This window comes from Diadema antillarum, unplaced genomic scaffold, assembly GCF_040938485.1.
Source record: "Diadema antillarum isolate AM-2024a unplaced genomic scaffold, OU_Dant_1.0 scf00000098, whole genome shotgun sequence".
NCBI lineage: Eukaryota > Metazoa > Echinodermata > Echinoidea > Diadematoida > Diadematidae > Diadema > Diadema antillarum.
This window is the reverse complement of record NW_027270987.1, coordinates 3,355,425-3,377,997: the sequence shown is the minus strand read 5'-3', so window position 1 is coordinate 3,377,997 and position 22,573 is coordinate 3,355,425.

Genomic DNA, 22,573 nt, shown 5'->3' with positions numbered 1-22,573 from the left:
ACTTTTGTGCCTTGGAGGACAGAGACGAATGTGTTCACTCATGTGTGAAATGAACTCAGCCGAGAATATCGAATCCTGGTCCTTCGGAATGTAACGCCAACATCCGGTCACGGAGACTTCATAGCAGTTCGGAGAAACCCACGCTTGATTACCCAAAATGAAGAAGCCTAGAAGACGTATGTATCAATGAACTCTCTGTATGTTTACATATTAATATAAACACTCCAAAAAATGAAATGGTATAAATCAACATTAGAGAGTTTGCCACTCCTTCAGGCTTTTAATAATGTTACATCTAACGCCCAAAATGTTAGAGTTACCATATCTGACATTGTAGTTCAATACGTTTAGTTTTATATTTAACAACTCAACTTTAAAAAACATGTTAAATTTAGCAGTTAAAATCTAGGCCTATATATTTACCATTTCTGAAATGACATAGTTCAATATTTTGAGTGCTAAATTCGACATTTTACAAAGAGATTGGTGGAGTTACAAATTAGTAACATTTTGAATTTGATTTACCATTTTATTTTTGAGGTGGTATATATATATATATATATACATATATATATACATATATGTATATATATATATATATATGCATACATACATATTATTCATCACAATTTTTTTAAAGAAGGATTAAGAGTTTATCAAAGATATGGATTCGTACAGTTTCTTTTTCTTTTGTTGTTGTTGTTGTTGACTATCACCCAAAAGTACGTCGGACGGGGAAAATAAATACAAGACGACAAAACAACTTGCTTTACATTTCAGCTTTTGTTAATCGATCAGAAGCAAAACAATCAAACAAACTTGCACATTGATATTTAACTTTGATTACCTCAGCACCCATATAACAAAGCGTCGTTACTGTAAGGTCTCAATTATTGTTTGCACAGTACAAATTCACCTGCATTGTTTCTGTCACTTAAGAAAGTGAGATGTCAAAAGATTATTAAAAAAAAAGGAATTCTGAACAACTGCAGGTAAACAAAACATCAACAAACCTCTCAACCCATCAACTACCCTCAGTAGACCCTCTTAATTGCGATTTCGTTCGAAATATGACAATGTAAATTTCGGCAATAGTACTAGCCGTTTGAAATAGCTAGTGAAAAATGTTTTTTGAAAACGTTGTAGGTTTTTTGATAACTACGGAGTTAATGAAGAAACTGCTTTCCATAGTGTATGAGCTTTCAGAAATGTGTAAACACCCATGTAATTCTTTTTGTTTTCTCTGACTCGGTTGACCCATAAATTTGAACATGTGGTCTAATCGTTGTTTCATGCTCGGTCGGATAACATGGAAACATGTTTGACTACAGGAGCTTATTTCACTACAGAAACTTTACTCGTGCGATGCAAAATGCACCTAAGTTATCTCTTAAGTTACGCTGTTATTCCGTGAATGTATATGAAAGGATATTTTTTTTAAAAAATGTTCTTGTGAGCACGAACTGCTTAGAAAAAAATATGTCACTTTGGGGCTGGTAAATATTATCTACAGCAGTGGTTTTATGAGGCTTTGTTTTTAATTCTCAAGAATTGATCCGTGTGGTTTCGCGATCTTTTATACCTTAACTACTCATTCATCAGATATATCAAGTAAGAATGACGATAAAAGCGAGCATAGGACTTGCATTGAATTCAAACAACCACTGGCCTTAATCATTATTCATGCATTTTGTATAAATGCTTGCAAAATACTGAATATACGATGCTTTATCATTTTAACAATGATAATGATAATAATTGCATTTGTGTGGAGCTTTATGTGGAGTGTTTTAAAGCACTGATGCTATTTATATGAGAAAACTGGTAAGCACAATAACATAAGGACAATGCAAAACACAATAACAGCTACAGTGTAAGATTAAAAATTCATATGTGATACAATAATCAATGAATAACTGTGTGCGCCTAAAAAAGGCATTGTTGAGAATCGATAATAAAAGGATGACTGTTTATATTATAAAAAGTCATCCTTTTTTACTATGCCATCAAATAAGGATTTTTTTTTTGTTTGCAATGGGAAACAGCTGTTCACAAATTTGTGCTCAAACGTGGAAATGAAAGGTCATTTGAGCTTTACAAAATTTACGAGAATTACCATGTAAAGTATTTCACGACAATATAATCTAATGTACCTGCATTATCTTTACACTCTTGCCGCTGTGGCAGAAACATCTTCAAGGAAAAGGTAATGCTAAAGTCGACTCGTCTTATAGGAATGCTAATAACTCGGTGTTTTATCATGGCATAGCAAGTTTCCTGTAATCGGTTCATTTTCAAGTTCAATTTAAGCGGGATCCGAGGTTCACGATTTGACCAACGATGTAGAAATTCCCGGTCACCATCACCTGGACGTGACTTGCGACGTCGAGTCGTGCTTCGTCCTCGGATTCGCACGCCTGCAATGGGGGCAGATACAGAAGGTTGTCGACGGCACCCACGGCCCATCGGAGGGCGGCCGGTACCGAAGAGGCCGCCTTCAGTATAGGGCGCTTTGTCTTTCCCAGTTTATCCAAGGCTTCCTCAAAGCAGGTCTTCAGTTTTTCGGAGTTTTTCGTTTCTCCCTCAAAAGTGTACTGCTCTTCGTCTGTGTAGAAAGAAGCTAAAAGAGAAGGAAACACGGATGTCATTTTTGCAGGACATTATTGAATAGTTCATTTTTGTCCAAGTCTGTTTCAAGCACATACCATTTCAGCAGCGAAACATCACCTTGACTTTTTACGTGAACAATTATCATGAATGCTCAACGCATTTTTTTTTTATACGACCGGCATTCACTGCTCAATTGATATGGACCGGATTTTAGATGTGTATGTGTGTTTATATGTGTTTGTTTTGCTTAAAACAAAACTAAAAATAGATTCAGTACTGACTCGATCTTTACCTCAAAGATGATGATTCCTTTAAAGGTGATAATTACGTACTAATCTACGTAATTACCGTTCGTAACAGTTCACCGTCCATCGACAGTATCCCTATCATCTACGTAGCTATGAACTACATTTGTAGATCTCGAGACTGAAAAACAATGCAACGTACTGTTACATGGGGTATATTCCTTTATAATCACCTCCACATTTCACAAGACGAGGAACAAATGCATCCATATTGAAGGTACGATATTGTAACAACATTCAATATACATCAGTAAAAGTGTTAGACGCTCGGGATACATTTTGATCCAAAAAAAAAGAACTAACGTGAGTTTGAATGAAAATAACAGTCGACCAAGGGGTCAAAATTGCCAATAGTCATAGTAAGGTGATGTATCATCCCGAGAGTACTCTTGCAGTACACTGGATATATCGCAGGCTGGAAGAAAAAAGTCAAATCAAATCAAATCAAATTAAATCACTTTTAATATCACATGCATAGTTTTGCATGCAACTGCCTCATTTGGTTTCAGAGTCCCTCTCCTGATTTCCTGCTATTACACTTCATGCCCTGTTGTTTTCTCTTTCCCTACTTCCGTACTTATTCATTAATTTGATCTCTCTTCTTTTTTTTTTTTTTGCATTTAATTGCTATGTATATATGTGTCCTTGGAGTTGACATTTCGTTCGTAAGATCTAAGATGTTACACTTTAAACGTATTCATGGAGCTTGAGTACAATTTTTTTTCCTTTATACATTTCATGATTTCACGCACCCATGTATGTTTATTGATCATATTCAACTTATTTATCAGCCAGTGGAGGCTAATTTTCTTCGTATTTTTTTGTAGACGATTAAATGAAATTAAATGAAAATAAACAAAATTTATAAACAACTGACATTCGAATAAGTTGTCTGTGAAATATATATTCTACAAGTCGACGTCAGACATACAGTCGGAAATGGTGTGTTACAGCAGTTTTGCTGAGTCGTTGAGTGAAAATATAAACCGAAGTATTTGATGCATGGTTGGGATCTGTTTAATTAAATTACACATTGTCAGTTTGCGAAAAGAGTTCAAAAGTTCCTGGATTCCTGGATTCCTTTTTTCTCAACTTTATCTTGAATCACACTCTATATCCAAACAGCAGTTGAGTCCGGTGCGCCTCCCCCTTAATTTCTAAAGCGAAAAGCATAGCTACGACGGCAGTTGTTGGACTCTAGAATGTCAAAATTTTCAAGCTCGCTCGCTTTGAATCGTTATGCCATTCTCCTAATGTTGCTGACAGTAATAGCCAGTAGTTGCGCCCGATGCCCCCACCCCTTATAATTTCCAAAGCGAAAGATAAATATAGCTACAAACGGGAGTTTGGGGACTGTAAAATGTCAAAATTTTCAAGGTCGCTCGCTTCGCTCGCTCGCATTGAATCGTTATGCCGCTCTCCTAATGTTGCTGCCAGTAACTGCCAGCAGTTGCGTCCGATGCCCCCCCCCCTTAATTTCCAAAGCGAAAGATATAGCTACAAACTGGAGTTTTTGGACTGTATAAAATGTCAAAATTCTCAAGCTCGCTCGCTTTACTCGCTCGCATTGAATCGTTATGCCATTCTCCTAATGTTGCTGCCAGTAATTGCCAGCAGTTGCGCCCGATGCGCCGCCCCATTAATTTCCAAAGTGAAAGATAAAGCTACAAACCCCAGTTTTGGGACTGTAGAATGTCAAAATCTTCAAGCTTGCTCGCTTCGCTCGCTCGCATTGAATCGTTCTGCCATTCTCCTAATGTTGCTGCCAATAATTGCCAGCAGTTGCGCCCGATGCGCCCCCATTTATTTCAAAGCGAAATATGTAGCTAAAATTAAAACTCCAGTTTTGGAACTGTAGAATATCAAAATTTTCAAGCTCGCTCGCTTCGCTCGCTCGCATTTTATTGTTATGCCATTCACCTTATGTTGCTTACAGTATATAATTTGTCAATCGTTTCACACCGTCATTCCATAATCCATGTAAGGAAAACTTACAATATACCTCAATGACTGCGTTGTTGAATGTATCACATTCCGTAATGTATTGTAGTCCCATTATTGCTCACGCACACACGCACAAGCATACAGACCGTCAAAATTACTTTATGGTTCCCCCCATGTTTCGACCCACCGTACGCCACTTTACATATATCTATATCTATATCTATATCTATATATATATATATATATATATATATATATATATATATATATATATATATTATATATTATATATATATATATATATATATATATATAATTATATATTATATATATGAATAATAGATGTGTGTGCGTGAGTGTGTGTGTGTGTGTATGTGTATATTGTGTAACATATGCATGGTCTAATCTTGAGCCCCCTCCAATGTTTGCCCCCCCCCCCCCCCCCCTCAATCCAAAACTGCTTCCGGCGCGCCTGTTCGTTAGTGCAGATCCCGGTACACGAGCTACGATATAATGAGTGTTTTCCAAGAAAACTTACGATGAGCTTCAGGTAGCGTGCCAGCTATCATCCAACTCGAACTGAAGACGGCGGCATCGAAGTCATAATCCTGTAAAACAAACAATCATATTACATAATTTTAAAGGGGGGTACAACAGGGCTGAATCTTCGTCACCCAGAAACTCTTCTCATGGAAAGAGGAAGGGAGGAGGAAACATCTACTTTCGCCCAGCCAATGAGCCAAATATAAGTACTTAATAATAATGGTAATGATTTTGATAAGATCATAATAACAATAATAGTACAAAAGAACGGGAGAAAAACAACACTTATATATCGCATAAAACATATTGTATATATCCTTATCCGTTGAAGGAAAGAACCAAAATCTACGTTAAGTGAATGTTTTCATTGAATAAATCTTCCTTCTTATGCAATAATATATCTAAGAATCAAGACAATCTACCAACATCAACGAATGCAAATCTGCTTTGAAAATATGCGTCTTTTATTTTACAGTATGAAACAAACAAAAACTGTTGCATATGTAAATTGCATCTACTTTTCTCGAGCACATCCTATCGACAAAATCATGCACTTTATATGGGTTAAGCACAAGGGTTGTTAATTATTATTAAATACACAGTGTGTATATATATATATATTTATATGCACTTGTTTATTATTTGATTAGGCAGTAATTGATAATTACATCTGCATTAAGTCTAATTATCATAGGGATGGGAACGGACGATTGACAGTTGTAAATTATTGTCATATGACTGATTTTTCCAATTTCCCTTAAAATTATTGTCACATGAATGAATGATTTTTCCAATTTCCCTTATCATAATCTCTATGACAGCTCCCTATCACAGACCCCTTGCCAATTTGTGTCTAGTTTTACCGCAAGTTTTGCCATCACTCCTGGAGTCTTCTCTTTGGCTCTCATGCTGAACATGAGCACGCGGGTCACGGGTACGCCCAGCCTCTTCCTCTCCTATTCCGCAGCTACCTTGAACCATTCCTTGCACGCAGCCATGCTCATCTCATTGCTCGCGGTGTCGCAGTAGAAGGTCACGTGGTTCCAACGCACAACTTGGTGGCGGCCCGGTAGCGAGCAGTCCTTCAACCCTGAGGGAATAACCAGGCAACTTTTAGGAGTCATGTGTGAAAATGTATGAGAGTTTTTATCATGATTTCTGCAAGGGGTTTCAGTTGATAGTCTGATAAGAAAGAGTAAATGCTGATTAACACATTTTCTTTCAAAATCAGATCAAAATTAAGGACACAATGAAATTGCGAAGTTTTGCTGACTTCAACATCTTGAACAGTCAATAACTGTGAACTAGAAAAGATAAGTGGTTTGACGTAAGCTCCTCACAACTTAGATACCGTAGTTTGCATACACTCAAAATCTTACACTGTTCAAAGTTTGCGTCCAACATTACATGATTATTACCATTGATGACGTGGTCCTACCTTGTATGAATGCATCGGGCAGCACAAATGGTTTCGCGACAGGAATATCTTCATCCGCACCCGATATCCCTGGAAAGTCTATCACATAACAAATCGAAAGAGAAAAGTCGGAGAAATCTGTACCTTTGACACACAGCATGTACAACGTGATGCTAATTGAATGCAGCTCTTGAGTTTGTGCTCCCAAGAAAAGACAAACATGATCACCGTCGACTGGAATACTGCTTCCTTCTTATGATTATACTGATTACTCCCCTTTAAACAAACTGATACCATCAATATACATCTGTAGGTGACAATGATTGGTCTTGACTTTGTCCTTCAATTTGACCGTTAAGGCACTTCTCCCTTAAGGTGCATTCATCATCTATTTGGAGTGATTAGAATAGATAGCTAGATGGATATACCCTTAGGCATATAGGCCTACACGGATGTAAATCTACGCAAAGTTAAATAAAGAGATACATACATGCATACATACATTAACAATTACTTTATCGATTAAGATTAAAAATCATTTATGTCTGACGACATGCCTCACAACGTCAGTCTGGATATTAGGGACTGTGATCGTTAGAAAAAAAAAAGATATTCATAATTTATTTCACTTGATAGATGGCACACGATGGGTTTGATGATGCGTCTCTGATCAGGCTATTTTCAACGTGTTATGACAGTGCATTAAAAAAAAAAGAAGCAATACCAGAACGAGAGAATATTGAAACCAACCGTTGAAGTCATAGCGACCAGGATGTTTTTCCTCAACCCAGCGCTTTGCCATCTGAACAGCCAAGGCGGCATTGTCGCGTTGAAAGTCACCAGGTATACCAAGTTCGAACGCTTTGCCATCGGTCTCGTAAGCAGAGAGGGGAGGGCAAACATAAGGGGTCGCCTGCAAGACAAATGCAAATTTATTTCATGTTTCATGTACGCATATGCTTTTTTTTTTGTTGTAAACGTGAACACTACAGTGAATTCCATTTGAGTATGGAGGTACTCGAATTCATTCACAATAGATATCATAATAACTTTTGCATTCAAAATGATAGAAGATCAATGGAAATGAAAGAAAGGAAATGTAATAGCAATACTAATGCATCGCAAATAAGCTGCGACAAGTGGTATATAATGCTGTTTGTAGTGCATATTCAAGATACTGAAGTTTGACCAACAATCTCGCAGCATGAGATCATTTTTTTTTTCATGCAACGTGGCTCTTGGACCTGCAGCTTGTTTGTTGTTGTTGTGGTTTTTTTTTTAAAGTGGTTTACTTTGTACCGTCTTATCGATGCCTTGGACTATACCGAGCAGAGATACTTACACCAATTTCCTTAGTGCGCTCTGCGATCACCTGTAGAGGTCCTTTCGGCTGGCTGAGGGTGAAAAAAGGACGGTCATTCTGCAAGCAAATCACAACGCATCATTAAAGAAAATTTAATTAGCGTTTATTAGCTATCTAAAGAAAAACATCATTAATCCATGAATTAAGTTTATTGGAAAAATGACGCAGAATAAAGCAGCTAATCTAGAATGTCAGAAAACCATTCGAAATCAGGTAAAGCGTGTGTGTGTGTGTTTGAGTGTGTGCGTGTGTGTCGAATGAAATATTACAACATACTAGTAGTTTATTTATATAATGCATGATATATAACTATCACATGATTACCTAAAGAAATATCTTTAGTTAGTTCCCTATTATTTATTCATATATTGATGAAAAGTTTTGTCTATCAACGGTGGCCTTATCAATGTTCAATAATCATTGTTTTCCGTGAGGGCCCTGTTGAGCATACGGCGTAACATAGGACAAGACATAATGCCACAATCGTATTGCACAGCATTGCGAACGTGTTGCGTATAACATGACGTAAATATTGTATAGCATGTCACTAGACACATTATGATATAGGGCCCTACCAACATATAAGGTAACACAGATGCCAGGGATTACCCCTTCGAGATCCTTTGAAATATTTCCCCCCCCCCTTTTTTTTTGTAGTTTCGAGTAAATTGAACTGGCATCGGTCTTGACAGACTTGTCTAATCGATGACTTTTCCAAAATCTATTTTATCAAAATAATAAACTTTGAATTCCTCTTGGAATGATGTAGTCTTCCATATTTCATAAGATGTTTCTAATCTTTTCACACACAAAAAAGTTGGCAACCTGAAGCCCCTTCTCAACCAAAATTATCATGTCTTTAACTTTATAGGAAATTATGCGCGTGATGGCATAATTCCATGGTCCCGTGCTACAGCCTTGTCAGGGGAAAATAATTTGTACGTACCTTAGCGATGCCCGATTTGTGCCAGGCGATGCTCTCTACTGTGTTTCCAAGGTATTCAGGGTGGTCCATGCCAAGACTCGTGAGACCAACAACAGTAGGGGTCCTGTGCAGTGCAGTTACAATAAGATAAGAGTAACTTTTCTTCAGTCAATAAATGTCAAAGGTCAAAAGATTATCATTCTGTCAAATAAGAGTCATAAGAGAAAAAAATATCCAGCTCATATTAGAGTGGAAGCTCATCTGTATTGGAAATTCAGTTGAAATTGTTATCACACTTCTGAAAATTCCGGAGTCAAATATCTCATATTGAGATCAAAAGTTTAGCACCAATTTCAATATCGAGCGCACTTATCACTTCTTTATATTTTATTTTACTTTATTCACTTCTGGCTTGTGGATTTTATCACACACCCCTCCTCCCGAAAGAAAAAATGAACATACTTGTATTTGTTATAAAGTGTTGAGATTTCACGTATTGGCTCCACGATGAAATGTAAGAACAAACTGGTAATGGATTTTGGGGCAATAAAAATAATGATGGCTCTCTACGTGTTAAGTTTTTGTTTTGCTTTGTTTTGATACCGTCATTGTCAAGACTCCTGAAGAAGGCGTAGGACGAGGAAAATTTGAGTTGAATAAACTAATGCTTTATTGGCCAAAACTGCATTACCAATTTATTTCTTCATTATATATAAATATATACATATATATATATATGTATATATATATATATATATATATATATATATATATATAAATATATATATATATATATATATATATATATATATATATATTATACATATTATGTATGTCGATATTATGTTACATCTGCCGGGGATAATTATCATACCTAAGTAGCGTCTTTAATTCAACCTTTCAACTGAGGTATGTTAGCAACGAGCGGGTATAGATGATGTTTCGACGTAATGTTTGGACTGTAAGTCTTTGATGATGGCTAGATATTATACGTATATATATATAGTTTGGAGCATTTTTACTAGATATTATATGTATATTGTTTGGAGCATTTTTAGAGAGGAAAATTAGAATCGTGCATTCCATGCTGACAAAGCAGTTGTAACACAAGCAGTTATGCGCTAAAAATGGCAGACATATGTGACCCTGCACCTCAAAACAAACAAAAAGTCGCCAGACATGAATTTTTAGTTAAGACCATTATTCTGAAAGAGCAGACTTTAAGCTTTAAAATGATGCATAACTCAAATCAAATGGTCTCTCCTAACCTATCTAAATATTGGAAAGAAAGCACAAACTCAGGAAAAGTGTGAACTGAGAAAAGAGGCTCTGAAGTACAATGTCTATTCAAGCGCTTAATCTTTACCAAACCGTGCTGGCTGTGCGATGAATGGGACAAAAAACAGGAAGTAAACCACCAGAGTAACAACAATGAAGGGATTATCAGATTAAACTGAAATTAAGCATGCTTCATTAACACATTCTGTCCATAATTAATGCCAACTTTCAAAGCAGTAGCACTATCCTTTCAAAAGTTATTAGAGTTGAAAGTGAAGAGTGTGGACAAGGTTTTTCAGAAATGAAAAAGGGATTCCAAAGACACACCTAATCACACTATTCTACCAAAAATGTTCGAGATAAACTGCTAAAAAAAAAACACACTTTCCTGCCCGTTTTATGACACCAAATTTTAGCATAATGTAAAAGAAGACCCGCTTTTTCAGAAAATATAAAAAAGTCAAGTTCGGCTAGGTTGACCCATTTCACTTATTTTCAGTCCTCACGCAAAATCAGTGTGTGCGACTTTATGTTCGTTTTGAGGTGCACAGTCACATATATTAACTTATCCATGCGTCAGCATTATCATGTCGGTGACAGTGGATTCATTCCCCTCCCCCTTCAAATTGGTGATTCATTTGTCTAATTGATTTGTTCCCACTCGAATTAAATATATTTGTTGTTCTTTGCCTTCGTTAAGAGTTGATTAAAAGTATATAGTGCTTGCTAAGATTGACTTGATAAGAATTTAAAGATAGGAACAAAGACGGTGTTTTGAGTCATCGAAAATCTGTAACGTACTTACCGGAAGACATTCGTGTAGTCGGTTTCGCCTCCAATGAACACTTCAATGATGACGACGTCAACCTATGATACAAACATATTGACACATAAATTTCAAAGCTGAATGACACACGACAGAATATGCATCAGTAGACTGCTAGATGTGACATAAATTATCTGGAAAACATGAGTAGTGACAGAAATATATACTGTCAATAATGCATGTAGAAAAATGGACATTTATACTGCATGCGTTTGCCACACATTTTTCCGTGATTATGTATACTAATGCATTTTTTTATACAACAAAGATTGTGATCACAAAAACTTTAACATCGTCTTGATTTCCTATGTCGTAATGGTTACCGGTGAAAGATAAATGCCTGATTTGTCACACAGTGCCTCCACTGGACAAGTTCCTGAAAAGTCAGTGTAGACGAATGTCCTTATAAAATATGGCAAAGTGTATTCAGAATCATAGTTTATCATAGAGAGATACCGACAAAACAGGAATCGCGTCAATTATTCTTATTCTTGTTAACATCGCAGTTGATCATTATTACGTTCACGAGTTTTGCGTGTGTCATTCAAATAACCATAACACTTTTTTGTCTTTATTTTTTAATTAGAGACTAGCAAAATACATAATTACGGGAGCAGCAGGAAAGTGGTAGGGTTGGTTTCAATCTTCAACTTGTAAAACCTCGTATGATGTATTCTGGTATTGTTGGCAAAATGTAAATAGCAGAATCTCAATATTGCTATCGAAAGTTATGTTAAAAGAAGACAGAGATAAAAAATTAACAGGTAGCTCCTTTCTGATTCCTCATCTTTTTTTATCCTTTTTTCCCCTTGTTTGATGTGTAGCCACATGGGAAAACGGATCCATAATCATGACGCACTTGTGGACCCAACATGGAATCCTGTTTATACGGGACTGGTTCACCTTTTCTTTGAGAAATATGTAGAGTCCCAATGTCATCATGTATTGAAATATATTTGGCCGACATTTGTCCATCTCCAACTCCTTGAAGTTCTCCTCCACTTTTTCAAACATCGGAAAAAGCTCCAGGCCATAAGTTGCGAACATTCGTCGCGGAACCACTTTACCATCCAAACGTATTCGTTCTCTTGTCTCGTTCATCGGCGGCGAGCTGGTGGAGATAGAACAGTATAAGCCTGGTGAAAGACATATTTGAATTATTCTGATGATATATTCCTAGCCGTCTGAAATATATATATATATATATATATATATATATATCCATATAAATCATCTCGGTGGACGAACACTGATAAACCTTACTGGGCGTCAGAGCACACTCGCAATGATGCAGTTTTCCACTACATTACTGCAGTCCTATACATGTAAAACCGACGTATTGGCTTTTTGCACAACACTATATCAAACATCCAACATGTACCCGCAATAGCACTCACTTGAATAATACGCCATCGAGAATTATTTAAAGGAGTGAATAACAGAAAAGGGTGAGTTTAGAGTAAAATAGGAGTGAATTTTGTGTGAAAATGTTCATTTTCACTCATTTGGGAGTGACCTCAGGGATCACTCCAAAATCTTCGAGTGATCCCTGAGGTCACTCCAAAATTAGTGAAAATGACGACCTAGTATTTGCATATAAGATAAAAAGACGAGTCTAAAACTTCTCTTCAATTGCAACTTGCCTTATCAGCCCCGTTTTAAATCCACACGTCTGAAGGATCTTCTCTGTGAAGAAGCACGTGGAACCTTTGCCTTTAGTTCCTGTCACGTGAATCACCGACAACTGGTCCAGATCGTCCTGTGGAATAATGTCCCATGATTACTCTTAGGTAAGCTTCAGCCATTGTAGCACAGTGGCAAGCTCAAAAGCAAGCTTTCTATCCAAGCATATCGACGACAAACAATAATGAAATGGTTGCCTTTAACAACGAAAAAAGTCTTTGCAAACCCAGGGGTCCATTATTGGACCCTTCGCTTTTATGTATATATATATATATATATATATATATATATGAAGTCAACTTAATGCCGATTTAACACATCTTGTAAGAAATATAAATTCTCACTTGGTGAAATCACATCATTGGTATCAAGCATATAAACGGATATTTTGAATGTAGGAAAAACTTTTTTTTTTAACATTGAGCACACGTTCCCTTAATGATACATTATTTCTTTGTAATGATAAGAGAATCATTAATCGCTTTTCTTATGTAAGGTCTAATGGGTATGATTATTTATGAGAAATTGTCATGGAGAACAATTTACAATCACCTTATTTGATACGCTATCAAGGAATATTGCCAAACTCAAAAAAGTACAAGTTTCGCCTATGACTGTAGGCCTACTGAAGTTATAATATCACTCTTTGACCTCACTTCAACTATTTCTTTAACTTTGGGGTTTCATTAACCATTTGCAGATGAAACAAAAACTCGGCTTTATAGAGTGCTTAAAATTGTTCTAAAATGTGAGTTAAGGATAGAAAGGAGCAATGTAAAAATCTTTATTATGATAATCAATGTCACGTATATACTGTTAAATATATACAAAATGTGAACAATAGTTATAGTAAAATTGTTTCTAGACTGAATCGTCTACAGTTATGGTTTATTGAGAAAAATAGTGATATCTCCTTATATTTCAGGTTTTATCGCAACATTTTATATGGTAGGATGTTTCGTGATACAATTGACCTACACATAGGCATCAACTGTGATAAATCGAACATTTTTAATATTATTGCTCCCAATGGTAAACTGTACCTTTAAGCGTAATCTATACTTGCTCTACTTGTAACGTGTGTGTGTGTGTGTGTGTGTTTAAAAAGAGCAGCACGTGTGATAACACATTCACATTATTTAGCGCCATCACTACCCATTGAAAGTACTTTTGATTTACAAACATGCATTTTCATGCATAATTGTTACAATGCTAACATAACAATTTCCATCAATTGCTGTCTTAATTCAAAATATCCTGTACAAGCGTAATACAGAAGAAATGGGAACGATTAATATCCACCCTTTCCACGAAATTAAATATTCAAATACACAATAGATTATATCATCAAAGAACATCGATTCCGAGTTTCTGATAATATGGAAAAAAAAAAACAATATTGAAGTGTTTTATTTGAAAACGATTTAGCCAAACAAGTGGTCAAATGTACAAAAGTAAATTCATATCGCAAACTTGATTTGTCATCATGTTTTTTTAAGTCCATGCAGCTCTCCATACCTATTCCCTCTTGTCTCTTCTGTCATAATGCAATTTATGTTCATCGTGTATTCTATAACAGACCAGCATGTATTATGTCATAAGTGGCCTTTCATATTAATAAGCCCGATGTGCTTCCATAACACTGTTTTCATCATTTCGTTAACGAAATGGTCATTTCGTCGACGAAATGACTGATTTCGTAACGAAATAGGTCATGCGACACTTGGCGCCCCATAAAAAAAACTATGGTCTTTGACCATGGTTTAAACCATGGTTTCAATAATGTACCACCTTCGTGAATTCAGGCCTATGTATTATACATTTAAGTGGCTTGGGAGTCGAAGCCCCCCCCCCCCCCCCTCCCCGTTGCACCGGGCCTGCTTATGGTTCCCTACATACTAAGATTGCTTCATCTTGTCAGACTGGGCCTCAAAACCTTCACACACACACACACACACACACACACACACACATACACACACACACCCTCACATACATCTTTGCTAGATTACACTTACGTCCATTCCGATGAGTTTGAGAAACTTCTTGGTCGTTTTCGCCCGCATACCCAAGGGGTGATGTTCGAAGTCAATTCGATACTGAAGGTTCCGTCGAAATTCATCTTGCCAAAGCTGTGAGTAAAACCATAGCAGAATAAGAACATGGACTGAAAAACAGAAAAAGTGGTTGGTGGATTTGACAAGAGACGCGAGGAAAAAAAGCAATCTTTTAACATCGTCGTGAATGAAGAGAGAGGATAAAGAAAAACAATGGTGTTTGTGGTGCGTTTTTATACGGATCAAAAATGCTATCTTACCTTGTAACACTTTGATAAAGAAATCATCTATAACACGGATACCGGTGATCATGTGTCTGTTTCAAATTCTCCTTTAAAAATATCATACTGTTTGACATTTTCCATGTAGGAAAATCGTATTGTATATACATAACTCAAAAAGTACTGAATCTTAAAATCTAATTTCGATCACTTTGCCTCCTGGTACAAATTCCAAACACACACACACACACACACTCTCTCTCTCTCTCTCTCTCTCTCTCTCTCTCTTTCTCTCTGATGTGTGCTATTCATACCAAAAAAAATGATAAAGTAAATGATTTTCATTCGTTATTCGATGGAATGTTCGAGAGATATCAGTCTTACCTTGAAGAGGTCATCGTCACTAAGTGCGCTCCAATTCTTGTCTTGGTCCATTTTGTTCCTTCCTTTGCTTTTAACAGAGGTAAATTAAAGGCATAATTTAGCATTTGCAGATGAAACTCAATAGTCATCTGCAGTGCTTCAAAATGGTTCTAAAATATGAGTTAGGGATAGAAACAACCAATACGAAAATTTGAATCAGTATGACTAATGCTTAGTATTGTTAAATATAAAAAAAAACTGCACAGTAGTTATAATAAGAATGTTTCTTGACTACACCGTCTACAGTTATGGTTTAGTGAGAAAAATAGTGATATCTCCTTATATTACAGGCTGTATTGTGAAATATTTACATGGTAAGATGTTTTGTGATACACCTGACCTACACAATATGCAGCCAATGCTGTAAATCGAAGATTTTTTTAAACATCACTGCTCCCATTGGCAAACAGTACGTTTAACATAACATAACATAACATAACATAACATAACATAACATAACATAACATAACATAACAAAACATAACATAACATAACATTTAACAACCCATATGTTAAAAGCTGGTAAATGAATTGTGTCATTGTGAACTGATTGATCATTGGTTTACAATAATAACAATATGATCTTCCTCATCCAGGGATTTAGGCCTCTTCGGTCTTGTCAGAGCTCTACCTATATAGCCTTCCAATTACCAAATACCTGGGTCGAAAGGGACATGGTGGGTGAAGATATGTGACGAATAAATCGTGTTAATGTACACTGATCAATTACTTCTTTAGTCACGAAGTTTCTGACTCTTCAAGGTTTCTTTAAGGGATCGTATAGTGATGGTCGAGACCTCACTTCAGGTTTCTGTCATTTTTCGGTGAGTTAATGAGAAACCTTTTGTAAAAGATGAAAATGCATGTAATTTTAAGAGGAATTCAACTTTTATTTAATGAAAATTGGATTTGAAATGGCTGAGATATCTAAAAAGGGTGATCCCAATCAAAAGTGCATGGGACCCACCTTTTCTTACGATCGCCCTGTTTTACTTTGTTTTTGGAAGTTTAAGCCATCTGATTTCCATCAAATAAACATTGAAGTCCTCTTAGAATGGTATGTTCTACACTGTTTCATAAGTGGTTTCTTTGTATCTCACAAAAAGTCAAAAGCCCAATCCTCATCTCCACCAACACTACCAGTATACAATCCCTTTAATTAGGACTACAAGTCCCAGGTGCAGTTAATGGAAGCACAGAACATGCCGAATGGTATACAAATACAGCGGGCCTGGAGAGGTTCTAATTGAAATTACGTGCATGAGGTGACTTCAATAATACTATCTTCTGAGGGGCACAGCCCGAAGAAAATAGTGCTGTCGAAGTCACCGAAGGCACATAGTTGAACCCAGATTCTCTCAGGCCTGGTACTACCCATTTACATTATAGGCCCTATATATTTCGTCTCCTCTGAATACCTTCGAAAGAGATACCTTTTTCAAATGCAAAGAAATCTGGTGTAACGAGGATCTGAGAAAAATGAGACAATTACTATCATACTGACTCTTTAAAAGAAATATGAATGCGTCTGTGAGGAACGAAACTAAAGAAAAATTCCTGATCAGAGACCTCAACCCTTCGGCTTTCGAGGGGGGCGGGGTAGGAGTGGAGTTGGTCTCCCGCTCCATTTCCCATATTTGGTCTGGAGGTGACTGGATTATATAGTTAATGATCTTTACCCTGACAAGAAAAAGGAAATAGACTACGAAAGCACGTTTCTGAGACGCAACGCTAATCTGCAGTGGAATGCACACGTATACTGCACACTCAAATAACAACATTTTGGAGAATATGAGTAATGTGATCCTACCTGAAGCCCAGACTGCAACGGATTCTGGAGCTATAGCGTTATGACTGGTGGCACGAGTAATACAGTAATGACAGAAGTCCCACTACATCGGCTGATATAAAGCAGTATACACACACACATACACACACATGCACATCACACCACTATGATGCGTCAAGCTTCGTTGACTTCGTTGAAGGACTGAGGGAGCGCATTCTGGTCACGCGGAACATAACCACAATATGTGTTTCCAGTTGAACTTTATCCGAAAAAAAAACAACTACGTAGAGATACTTTGTTACTTTTTTTGAGAAATGTGAAAAAAAGATATAGTCAAGGCAAAGTAGTTTTCCTACACTGTCATGGCTTTCAGCTGACTGTCTAAACTTGATCAAGCCGACAAGAAACTTGGCAGTCGGGGGAATCAAAGTGCCCTGCCTTTATTATCGAAACTTTCCTCGAAAATTGTGTCTTTTTATCTGCCTTCTGTCCTAATTCCAAATATTGTTGTTTGCCTGGATCAGAATTTGATCAATGCACATGTATACGACAAACACTTTACCTTGGTTATAGAAAATAACTTTAGTCACATTCACATAATTTTTGTGTCAGTGTTCTTTTGTACGTTCAACGGTCAAAATGCATATGAACTCAGCTTAATGTGAAGATTGTGTAGTTATAGAAAATAATCGCTTTTTATCTTCTTCTTAATTCTCAAAGCCAGACGAACAAAGTTTAGATCATTGAAGAGCAATGCCTATTTTTCTTCAAGCCGAGGACGTTCTTCTTGTTGACATAGAAAACCAAGCAATCGTGTAGAAGTTGTTGTTGTTGTTCAGAGAATAGTAATAATCCACTTGCTACCGACGAGGCCCGTGTGATTTCATACTCCAACGGTCTGCGGAATAGTTCCAGTAATTTTTTTATCAGATGACTGCTGTGCCTACTCAGGTGCAAGAGACCGCACCAGCCAGAAGTGATCATACCGCACGCCATTGTAATGGTGGAGATCACCATTATTATATGTTGCAGTTGTCGCAATGAATGGACCGAATTCATTTTCATGAAACTCAGTAGAAGGAGTGTATTTTTGCATTTTCTGTGTGAACATTCATATGCATCTGTATGTGTGTGTGTGTGTGCGTGTGTATTGTATATGTATGAATATATATATATATATATATATATATATATATATATGTATATATATGTCTATGCACTAATGCAATTATTGTAGGGAATACAATCATGCAGAAATGATAGCTGTCCGGCAGATTTCGTTTGCCCTGTAGGCCCTATTGCCCCTTGCTACTACCCTAAATAATGTGATAGGTCCCTACATGCGCAGAGCCTGTGTCATGACGCCATAACATCAGTAATCATTCACTTGACTCTTCTGGAAGTCTTTAAAGTGTAATTCTTGTACATCAATTCTGGTATGATTTTATATCTTGTATAAGATTCCTGACTCTCCAAGGGTTCCGCCATTCATCTCGTTAGTCCATTGACTCTTGACCCCTCCCCTCCCCCCCCCCCTCCATGGATCCCCACAAAAACAATGAAATAAATGAAACAAAAAATCAGCGGTCCCTTCAAACGGATTCCTATTAACTTTTCGAACGTAAGATTCGACGGGCAATGTTTACCTATCGTACAGTAGGCCTACAATGTATAGCAGCAATCACTACGAGTGTGCTAACTGCTAGTACCCAACAATTCAGGATGATCACCTAGTCTTTATTAGGCTGACGTCACTCTGTCCAAATTTGGAACAGGATGGCCATACGAATACAGAGTTCTCAATTTAAGTTCTCCCCGAACCTAGTTAGAAGCTGAACAAAAGCAGCCAAAGCAAGTAAGACCTTTTGTTAGCAGGCTGAGAAACTCCACCGGCCGGTTATACAATGGCTTTAACATGCCCTCACGAATAGCCTTGTGTTTATACGATCAGAGCCGCATTAAAACATGTCCTTTATCATGAGTCGATATTTGCTCAATTTCGGGACAGTTTAACGCCTGCATATCAATAACGTACACGGAGCAGAATATGCGATTATTCTGTACAGACCCTTTTTCACGCTGTATCTAGTGCACGCCATTTCACGTCCCACGGATTAGAAGCACTGACCTGGAAAAAGACGACAAATTGAATGTATATTAAAAAAAAAAAATATGGTCGTCTCTGGCCCCGCTCGCACTATGCGTGGAGTGCAAATATTTCTTCATTCACTTTTCTTCTCAAATGGAGAAAACTCCTTACATTATTGACTTTGGATATGGTAAGCCCTACAGACCTATATGACTAGATCATGCAGGGCGTCCAGTCAGATATAGCTTGCTTCGAATTTCAGTGTACGTGAACTTGGTGCATCTAGACGTATGTGTTTATATTTGATACGATGTATAAGTTATAGTTGATATGAGATGTAGGCCTATTAGATGGCTCAATACAATGTACCGCTAATTTCCATATACCCATTACAAGCTTAATCGGGGTTTTTTATCCTCAACATACAAAAGAGCCTGAATTCATGGAGTTGTAATTTTTCCCCCCAACTTTGCCTTCCTAATTCTTGAAATGTCTCGGAGGTATACTGAAGATATACTGGCATGACAATCTTATACCACATGAATGTGTCGACACTTCAGTGATTCTTCAACTATCCTATTATTACACAGCAGGCTCTTAACTATCCTAAAACATGCGATTGTTACAATTTATTAATCTTGATCCCGAAAAATGCTGTAAGCATCCAGTATCGATAATTTCAACAAAAAAAAAATCGAGCTGTTATGCCTCCACCACGAAATGACGCCGGAGGCATTATGTTTTCGATTAGTCCGTCCGTCCGTTCGTCCGTTCGTCCGTAATCAATTATGTGGACAGCGTAACTAAAAAACTGTTTGAGCTATCCTAACGAAACTGGGCATGTATATGTATGAGGGGGCGAAGTTGTGCCTTTCAACTTTTTGGTGCACATACTGAAGGTCAAAGGTCAATATCAAATGCTCAAAAGTTTCACTTTTATCCCCACATCTATGCAGCGCCTGAAAGTATTTTCTTGAAACGTCGTGCAGATATAGCCTACTATACAAATTCTCTAGGGAGAGTTTCGGGATATAAGGTCTAAGGTCAAGTGAATATGTTAAAATGTCACCTTTTTTCTCCATGTGTCGGAAATGGTTCAAGGTATTTTCACAGAACTTAGTGCATATGCATGTACAGACTGGCAGTGAGTATCTTGGTAATTTTGGGTCATGAGGGTCAAAGGTGTGGGTCAATGGTCGAGATCAACTCCTCAAAGGGCAGGTTAAAATGTTTGAATGATACTATTTGACACTGTCAAAATGTACTATAGACCTATTAGGGAGAACCACGCATTATGACGGAGGCACACCAGTCGCCATACGCCATAGCGACATTTCAAGTCTTGATTTTGATTTGACTTGATTCATCGGTCCCTGCATTGTCGTTGTACACGTAAATACACGTGTATAGGCCTACACATTGTTGGCACCATATACATACATTATAAACATTAATTGTGTACAAAGTAGTTTTGTCTCCCCCGGCTTTACAATATATGACAAACGTATCAGCGATATGATACAGAAGAGCTACAGCTTGAGTTGAAGAGTTGAAGAAGGTGATTTTATTTCAACACTCAAGCCGGAAAAAAAAAATCAAACAAACTGAACATAATCGTGGTTCAAGCGAGTTAACAAGAGTTGTATTGACATGGATGGCTGCAGCAGTGACGTCAAGTCAAAGGAAAATATAGTTTCATTAATTTAAAAAAAAAAGAAGAATTTTCCTGATAACGACTCCATACCTAGGTATGTTTTATATAAATAGGCCTATGTATTGACACGATCCATGCAAATCTATTCAAATAGCCTAGCAATGGTGAGAAGAGAAAAATCAAGTTAATTATTAATCAATCATATTCCATATTTCTTATGATTAATCAAATTGTGTTGTTGATGTTATTTGTTTGTTTGTTTGTTTGTTTGTTTGGGAAGTTTGATCCATTGTGAGAAAAAAGATCGACCTGTCACACCACAAATTCTTCGTTTTAGGAACAGCGAGGAGTCTGACGTTACAAGAACGAAGTGATCATACTGAAGAGCAGATCTATTTAAACAATGAAAGCCAAGAAGTAACAATATAAACTGAACACGGTATGCTGAACAGGTAACACGTGAAATGACTTCAGTACAGGAGTGATATAGTTGCCTTTTCATTTAACCCTATAAAGCCCGAGGGGGCACATTGTGTACCCTACCAGATTTTCATTTGCCACTCCTTGCTAAAATCTTATTGCAAGCATTTTGATGTATAATTTCGCTGTATATGATATTGCTGGTTGCCATGGCAACCATAAACTGACAACCATCTCAGTCAGATTTTGCGTATTTTTCTGTTCCAATTTCAATAACCATATTATAGCGTATGAGATGGCTGAAATTTGCGGAAGAAGCAAAATGTGAAGTAAATATAGCCCTGAAATGTCTTTGCTATTATTTCCTTTGTTTTTATCAACCTGCAAACTTAAAATTCCAATATTATGGAAATATGAAATGTGATAATTATACATGTAAATATCCCAAACAAAACACACAGGTTTCATAATATATTTCTATGATGTTGTTGTGAATAGCGCCCTCATATGGTGACCTTGCGAAATTTCAACCATAACAAATAATGAAATTCAACTTGCACATCATTTGCGACAAATATGAAAATGATAGATCTATAATAACACATATATACCGGGGATAAAGAAATTGTAGAGAAAATCATGTTTTAGCATATTTCCTATGTTTTTTTTCTATATTTTGGTAAATAGTGTCCTCCATAGGTGACCTTGAGAAAATTTAAACAAGCTGTCATATAGAGTATGAGTTGCTCTACTAATGTGCCAAATATGACGATGATACATCAAACAATAACAAAGTAATATAGGGGCACAATGTCCCCCCCCCCCCCTCGGGGGGGGGGTGCATTCGAAGGATCAAAATAGCATGGGTTTTATAGGGTTAAGGCGAATAATTCTAGCTGCGAAGTTGACAATTGCCCGTTTTAAGCAAACCATACGAATGGGCGTGTACCGAAGTATAAACGGGTTGAAATTCAAGCACATACATGTAGTTCGATACAATCTTTTACGTAGCAGAGCGAGTGAGGT